This window comes from Physella acuta, unplaced genomic scaffold, assembly GCF_028476545.2.
Source record: "Physella acuta isolate Inbredline_101_S28 unplaced genomic scaffold, ASM2847654v3 ptg001955l, whole genome shotgun sequence".
Classification (NCBI taxonomy): Eukaryota; Metazoa; Mollusca; class Gastropoda; family Physidae; genus Physella; species Physella acuta.
Window position 1 is genome coordinate 34,389 of NW_026733460.1, and position 8,430 is coordinate 42,818.

Below are 8,430 nucleotides of genomic sequence, written 5' to 3' on the forward strand. Positions count from 1 at the left end.
TCATTTCTCGCGGATTCCAAAAATTTTAATCGGTTAACTTTTTCAATATTTTGATTTCTTATTTCAGTGGTTTGTTTTTAACCTGTCCTTGTGACATCGTTCTGTAAATTTGTAAAATATTTACTTCCGGTCCTGCCTCTTCTTATTCAGTAAAAAATGTTATGATGTTTTATCACTTTTTCTGACAGTGCTACATTGTGTGCATGTTCAAGATACTGGAGTGGTTGATAATAAATAATGGCCATTGGTTGTGGGCTTTCAGTTTCTTTTAGAAACTATCTTACTATTGTTCCACTGCTGTCAATGTTTATTCTTCTAACTGCCCTCTCTAATTGGATGTTATAATTAAAACTCTATGAAGTATCCAACTTGTATCTGTATATTACATTTTGTGTTGTTAATTCACAAAGTGTCAGTATCAGTTAGTTTGGTAATCAGGGTGGTTACCATACTGACAGTAGCGTAGCGAGGGGGTGGGGCGGGGACATATGTCCCCGGGCGCCGAACTTAGGGAGCGCCAAAATGGGTTGTAAAAATAAATTGAAAGGTTGAGGGGGGTGAAAATCGAAAGTTTGAGGGGGGGGGGTGCAAATCGAAAGTTTGAGGGGGTGGGGTGCAAATCGAAATCTCGAGGGGAGGTTTCAAAACGAAAAGTTTGTCCCCGGGCGCCGGGAAGGGTCGCTACGCCTCTGCATACTGACAACAATACGCATTGCCACTACATATATTTATCATCACAATATTTTTTTCTCTCAGAATTCAGGTTTAAAATATAATATTTCAAGGTACGGACATTTCCGGCTAGGAAGGCACAGCCCTCTCCACTACAGGACAAATATAATGATATTAAATTGCGATTGAACAAGCACGTTCAATGACTGCGATTTAAGAGTACACATTTAGTTGGCCACTTAATTGGCAGACGGAGGACTGGTCACGTGGTCACGTGACTGGATGGCTTGTCATCATGTGTTAAATCAGTCAAAGGTTACTCGTGGTTGGGGGGGGGGGGGGTAGAGGGTAGTCGGTGGTTGGGTGACAGGTTAACCGCTGTGGTTAGGGGTGGGGGGAGAGGTTAACCGGCGGTGTCGGGGGGGGGGGGCAGAGGTTAACCAGTGGTTGGGGGGGCAGAGGGGTAACCGGTGGTTGGGGGGCAGAGGTTAACCGGTGGTTGGGGGGGGGGGGCAGAGGTTAACCGGTGGTTGGGGGGGAGGACAGCGAAGATCCGGTGATGGCCGAGTTTGTTCGCTGATGTGTCTTGTTTGTAGTTAGTCTGTGTGTGTGTGTGTGGGGGGGGGGGGGTGATTTCTATTATCTAATGGTTAGACATTCACTGTAGGTTGTACATTCAGGGGGTAATGTTTTGTATTAAAACTGATGTAATCATAGATCTTTTAGCTGGTTAGCCCAACACAAAAGAACGTTGTCATACGTTGTATCGCCTTTAAAATGCCAATTTATGTTGATGGTAAAACTTTGAATACTCATATATTTTGAAAGAAATCAAATCTAATTTGGTATCGTAAATACTGTTAGCCACGTTTATCAAGATAATTTAAATAGTTTTCGCTATAATCTTTATATAAGTACGTTAGGCCTATAATAAACAGTGTTTCTTCTAGACTTTTTTCTCTGGGGATGGGGGGGGGGGGACGGGACACTAGTAAAAGTGTATGTTTAATATATAAATCCATCTCGTTCGGGGGGGGGGGGGGGGCGGTAGACTTTCTTCGGAGGCCCCCCCCCCCCCCGAAGAGATGCCTGGAAGAAACTCAGATAATAAAGCATACGTCGTTGCCTGTATATAAATGGTAAAACAAAAACTACTTGAAACAGATTTACCATCCATCGACCGATTTATTTATAGATTGTAACTGATACAAAAAATCGTGTTAATTAATAAATGGAAACCCCAAAAAAAAAACCCACACAAGCAACTATAATTAGAACAGATATCGTTACCCTTTGACCTCACGTGATCGCGTATTGAAAGAATCGGAGCGCCATCTGGCATCGTGGGAGCGACGGCAGGCACTGTGGGTTCCATTAAATAATTAGATCAAGTGATCACGTGTTTACTCCAATCAAATCTTTGCACCACACCACGTGACAAGGCTGTTTGGGCCTCAGTCCACTAAAAGTGCAGGCTGTTCTCAAAGAAAAAATGAAAAGAGAACAGCCTTGTACTGATTCCTTAAAATACTCGTTTAATGAGAAATATACTTCCGGGGTCATCGAGCTTTTTCTGCTAAGAGCCGTTCTATAAATGATTTTCGTCGTAAATATTTAGATATATTTATTTATGATAATTCAAACAGCGCATATACGATTTTATTTCATTTTCCTTTATTCTATTGTTATTCTTTTCATCTATGTGATATAAATATGTTAATATTATTTTTATTCCATATGTTACTACTTTGGTTTTACTATTTTATTTAAATGTATTCGAGAGTTGTTTTTCTTTAATAACGGTCAATGTGTAAAAAGGCCTTCGTGTCTACTTTTGTAACCGTTTCAAAATAAAAATTATTATTATTTTTGCAATCTTTAAAGACCCTTCGTTAGAAAGTATAAAAAAAAAATTGAAAATACATATACTTCAACCACCCCCCCCCTCCCCATTTTGTAAATTGCAAATACCCCGGAGCAGAATGTCTGAATGAAACCCTAGTACGTTCGGCGTAGTAAAAGGCGTGGGGAGGGGAGGCACCATTAGGTACAGCACCGTGTGACACCCGACCAAGTGAACCTACTGCTGGTCAGTGTTGTTTCCAGACTTTTTTCTCCAGGTTGGCACTTGAAATTTTCTGAGGGGGGGGGGGGGGTTTGGAGACAAAAATTTCCGGAGGGGGGGGGGGGGGGCGGACACTGTTAAAAGTATAGGCCTATATTTTCAACATAAATTCTATTTCGTTCTGGGGGAGGGGGGGGGGCTTGCCCTGGAAGAAACACTGCTGCTGGTAGACACAGCTTTAAGAAGACAAACGACATCCAGTGGCTGTGTAATCTATGGATACACGTTTATTGTGGTAAAACGTTCATACACGTTATGAAATAGCTGCGTTTATTTGCTTTAAGGACCACTTGATGCGCAGGAGACACATCACTCACTGGTCACAAGAACGCCAGCAAGTAGTCATCAGTTATAAAAAAGAAAACCAGTAAAATAACATTTTATATTGGTGATTCTTGAAAAAGATTTGTATTTTTTAACAAATAAAATACATTTAAATAGGTAGATTCGTAAAACCCTGAATTGTAACTATGTTTTTTAACAACGTTGTTGTAAAAGTAAAAAAAAGTCTAGTGACAATTTAAGCGCAATTTCCTTATGTTATCCATAACAATTTTTAATTTTTAATTTTTTGTACATATCATCCTATAATAAACTCCTACACGATGCTCAGTTTAAATCATCCTAGGCCTACACGATGCTCAGTTTAAATGTTCTTAATTAATTTTTTGTGACCGAACGAAAGGATATTTTTGAAAACTTTCTTCGGCAATATTGGTCTAAATTATGGCAGGAATCGATTGGTAAATGTTTCAAGTCGCTAAGTGGTCTGGTTGCCGAGATATGGAGCAAAAACTGCATTTGTTCGAGGTTTTTTGGCTTTTCCGGGAAATCCATATTTGCTTTTGGAACTAGTCCTCAATATTGCTTCGTTGAAGAGGAGATACGAATTAAAGGCTGCGGACACACATCCATCCATCCAGAAATAACGAGTTAATAATCGCAATTGTCCAGTGTGGAAATTGCGCTAACAATTGTCCAGTAGGGAAATTGCGCTAAAAAACAGATGGTGGAATAGCTAAAAAAAACGTTGGAGTTACAAAAAAAAATCGTCGGTGTTCGATAATTGTTACCCACGCATATCTCAACTATCGTGATGCCATTTTTTCATTTTAATAAAATTGATATCCAAATAAAAATTAAAATAAATCTAGAATCTCATTTTTAGAACAGAAAGATAAATGTTAAAAAGTAAAATATTCTATTCTAACAATGTCGGCCTACAGTCGTATAGCTTTACTTGATAAAAGTGCACCCTCCGGTCAGATCTAATAGGTTGCCATATTTAGCAGCTGATCGTGGAAAACAAAAGCCAAATTAAAAAAAAATGCAAACCAAAAATTTAATTTGAAACAGTTCCAGGAGCAAGGCGTCTGCAGCAAGATCAAAAGACCAGCAACTCTCCCGTCATCTCGGCATGTAAAGTCTAGGGGTCAATACCAGTCACGTGATGCTGGCCGCGTGACGTCACGCTGCTGTACAACCAATTGAACGACATTTCCCGCTTACTGATCTAATTCTATCAGTTGGCTCCTGTCAACTTCAATAACAAACTGGCCGTAGACCACGTGACAGGCACACGTGACCTGGTCACGCGACCTGGCCATCTTCTGATCGAAACAACCGAAACCGGTGATTAGCTTTGGCCGTCTGAAGGTCATTAAATGTCCGTACACATATCTTCCTGAATTCCTAAAAAACACACAATTTCGTCTAAGATTTTTTTTTGTTTTGTTTAGTATAGGGCCTAGTGGTGATGGACACATACAACACAGGCTGTTTACATGTTCAGTAAAGCGAAAACAATATATTCTCTTATTCTCAAACCAGGGGTACATAATGTTCAAACATTAGGCCCAAACTCAGCTGTCCAGATCAATATAAATGCTAAATGTGGGACAACATTGTTGGTCAAAACATTGAATTTGGTTGTTGATTTGCCAAAATTTTAACTTACAGCTGGACAACTACAAATATTTTTTTTTCAAACAAGTTTAAAATAATAGCGTTTTTCTCGTGTGATGTAAGTTAACAGACGCTCGCGTTTAGCTGAAAACTTGAATCGAATGATGTGATCAGCTGATAGAGTGGTGGTGATGTGGGAAGATTGGGGGAAACATTTGACCGTAATCTTCTAAATACCGACTACAGACACATGGGTGGTGGGAGTAAAGGTCATTAAGTGCACAAAGTTTGGTGGAGTTTCTCAATGCGGATCTAGGAATCTGTCCTGTGGTCCACCATACTTTTTTTTTCTCGGGGGGGGGGGGGGGGCACTTGATATTTTCGGGGGTGCGGTCCTCATTTTCGGGGGGGGGGGGGGCGGACACTCGTAAAAATATGTTTACTATAAAAATTCCATCTCGTTCGGGGGGGGGGGGGGCGGTAGACTTTCTTCCTCCCCCCCCCCCCCCCCCCCCGAAGAGATGCCTGGAAGAAACTATGTGGCCCACTGTAACAAAAGGAACGATAACTCAGTAAATTAGATCTAGTTAGCTGATCAATTACATTGGAACTAGAAGAAAATCCATACAATACTAAGCTAAGTCAATAAAGCTAACACAGTTTAAATAACACGCACAAAGTGTCCATGATTTCGTTTTCTCCAGCTTCTATTCCATAGTACAACATGTTTGATGCAACTTAATTGTCATATTTAAAGGCCTGCTTGTCAACAGTAGAGTAGAATCGATAAAATATTATGAACTAATATTTCGACTTGTGTTTCCCTACTGAACCTATAATTTTATCTTTAAATGTATTGAATAAAAACAAACCTTTAAATAGAAGCTTTGTCGACACAAATTTTACCAGTTAGGGATTTCATTAGTGACCCACACTTTTACCAAAGATGGAAGTTTTAATTTCTTTTTACTTCATTTAAAGGCTTGTTATTATAAACATCTTATTTGTTTTATTTTCTACGTTTTAGTTATCCGTACATTTAAATAGTTAAATTAGTTAATTTGTTGTTTAAGTGTTGTACCATATTTATTCCTTCAAGTCCGTTCGTTCTTCATTAAGTCGACACCGCACACGACTAAAATCAGCAACACTTATCTGCCCCTATTAAAGTCACCGATCTGCCCTCAAATGTGAAAATATCCGTGAACACAACTCACCCCGGTCACATGACTCATCCACTTACCGCAACTACATAGATTTCTATTTCCACTTTTATTCTAGAACGCCATCGTCTATTCGCGTCGGTGCTCAGAAAACATGGCCGTCACATGAAGTTTTCTCAATGTCTGGTCTCTGGAAACTTTCTTTACAGTTCACCAAGACATCCAGTTTTTGTCAGTTGTTTTTTTTCTGCCTACCGCCTCAACGTCTCCCCTAGACGTGTCATCGTTTTCCTTGTGGCCCTCAATTCGGCGACTGCTATATTCCCCAGGTCCCATCCTTAATACATGGCCCACCGCGCGAGATTTTTAAAAATTACTTGTGAAACAGCTTCTTTTTCTATTTCTCATAATAACCTATCATTGGAGATGGTCTTAAACCACTTGATGAATTTTATCATTTTATCATTTTCAGGCTTGGAAGGAATCTAATGATTGGATGGTAGCGGTGGTTACTTCCCAGCATTCGCTGCTATACAGTAGGACACTAACGACATTACTTTTGAAAAGTCGGCATAATTTGGTCGTGGAGATTTTCTTCTATCGTCATGTTTTGTGCATGGTTGCAAAGGCTTGTTTGACTTAGGAGATGCGTGTTTTAATTTCAGTGGAGCAGTCAATTCATCATTGAGACTGCTACCTAAATAAATGTGATATCTTTTACTTCATCTGCTTGTGTTTTGTTTATTTTAATATATTTTATTTTTGCTAATTACATTCTATTTCATAATTTTGGTTTGGTTAATATTTAACTGCGATCCAACCCCATAGGAAATACGTTTATTAAGTAATCTTTAAATTATTTAAAAAAAAAAGAATACAGTAAGTTATTAAACGAAAATTAGATTTTCTGTCGACGTCATCGAATACAAGTGTTTGACGACACGGTGGAGTGAAATGAAATCATTAATGGTCAAAACTGAGAAACAAGATAATCCCACCAACAGATAGATCGAGTAACAAGATAATCCCACCAACAGACAGATCGAGTAACAAGATAATCCCACCAACAGATCAAGTAACAAGATAATCCCACCAACAGACAGATCGAGTAACAAGATAATACCACCAACAGACAGATCAAGTAACAAGATAATCCCACCAACAGACAGATCGAGTAACAAGATAATCCCACCAACAGATCGAGTAACAAGATAATCCCACCAACAGATCAAGTAACAAGATAATCCCACCAACAGACAGATCAAGTAACAAGATAATCCCACCAACAGATTAAGTAACAAGATAATCCCACCAACAGGCAGATCGAGTAACAAGATAATCCCACCAACAGATCACGTAACAAGATAATCCCACCAACAGATCAAGTAACAAGATAATCCCACCAACAGACAGATTAAGTAACAAGATAATCCCACCAACAGACAGATCAAGTAACAAGATAATCCCACCTACAGACGGATCAAGTAACAAGATAATCCCACCAACAGACAGATCGAGTAACAAGATAATCCCACCAACAGACAGATGACGTAACAAGATAATCCCACCAACAGATCAAGTAACAAGATAATCCCACCAACAGACAGATCAAGTAACAAGATAATCCCACCAACAGACAGATCGAGTAACAAGATAATCCCACCAACAGACAGATTGAGTAACAAGATAATCCCACCAACAGACAGATCAAGTAACAAGATAATCCCACCAACAGACAGATCAAGTAACAAGATAATCCCACCAACAGACAGATCGAGTAACAAGATAATCCCACCAACAGACAGATTGAGACAGGCATTGAGACCTAAGTAAAAGCTTTCAATAAGAAAGGATTTTATCTGCACTAAACTAAGTATAAAGAGGCCACATAAGTGGATAGCTATGTCTCCAAGATAACTCCATTTAGTTCAAACGAAATTACCGTAAAAACAGAAAGTGCGCTCCCTTTGTCCTTGTCAGACTGTATTACCTCTTAGACCAAAAAGGTTATTTCCTCATAAACATCAGTTACTTCAATGACGAATCTACGTATCTGTTCTGTCTGTTTCATACAGCCTATTTGTTTGCTATATAGCACAAAATATTTTTTTTAAAAAATAAGTTTATTTAAAATCCCCCATCATACAGAATGGTACACATTCTGTGTGCTGGTATCACATTAGGTGAATATTTCGACAGGGTTAACCATATAGCTTGTTTATTCTTCTTCGTTCTTGATTGTAATGTTAAAAGGGATTTCCTCCAACACAATCTATATATATAATTCTCTTCTGGGAGCCGTTAGAAAACAAGCTGCAAGCGCCTCCTTGCAGTCCCCTCTCTTTCTCTCTATCACTATCACTACCACCCCCACCCACCCCACCCCCACATTGTCTGGTGAGCTGTTGTCACGCTAAATGTTTACAAAGCTAAATGTTTACAAATCGTAGAGCCGTAGAGCCGGGTTTCTATTAGGGGCAGATAATTTAGTTCGATTTTAAACTTAGAGGAGGTAACTTTGAAATAATTAAGAGGAGGCTGCTTTCACGGGGGGCGAGGGGGGGG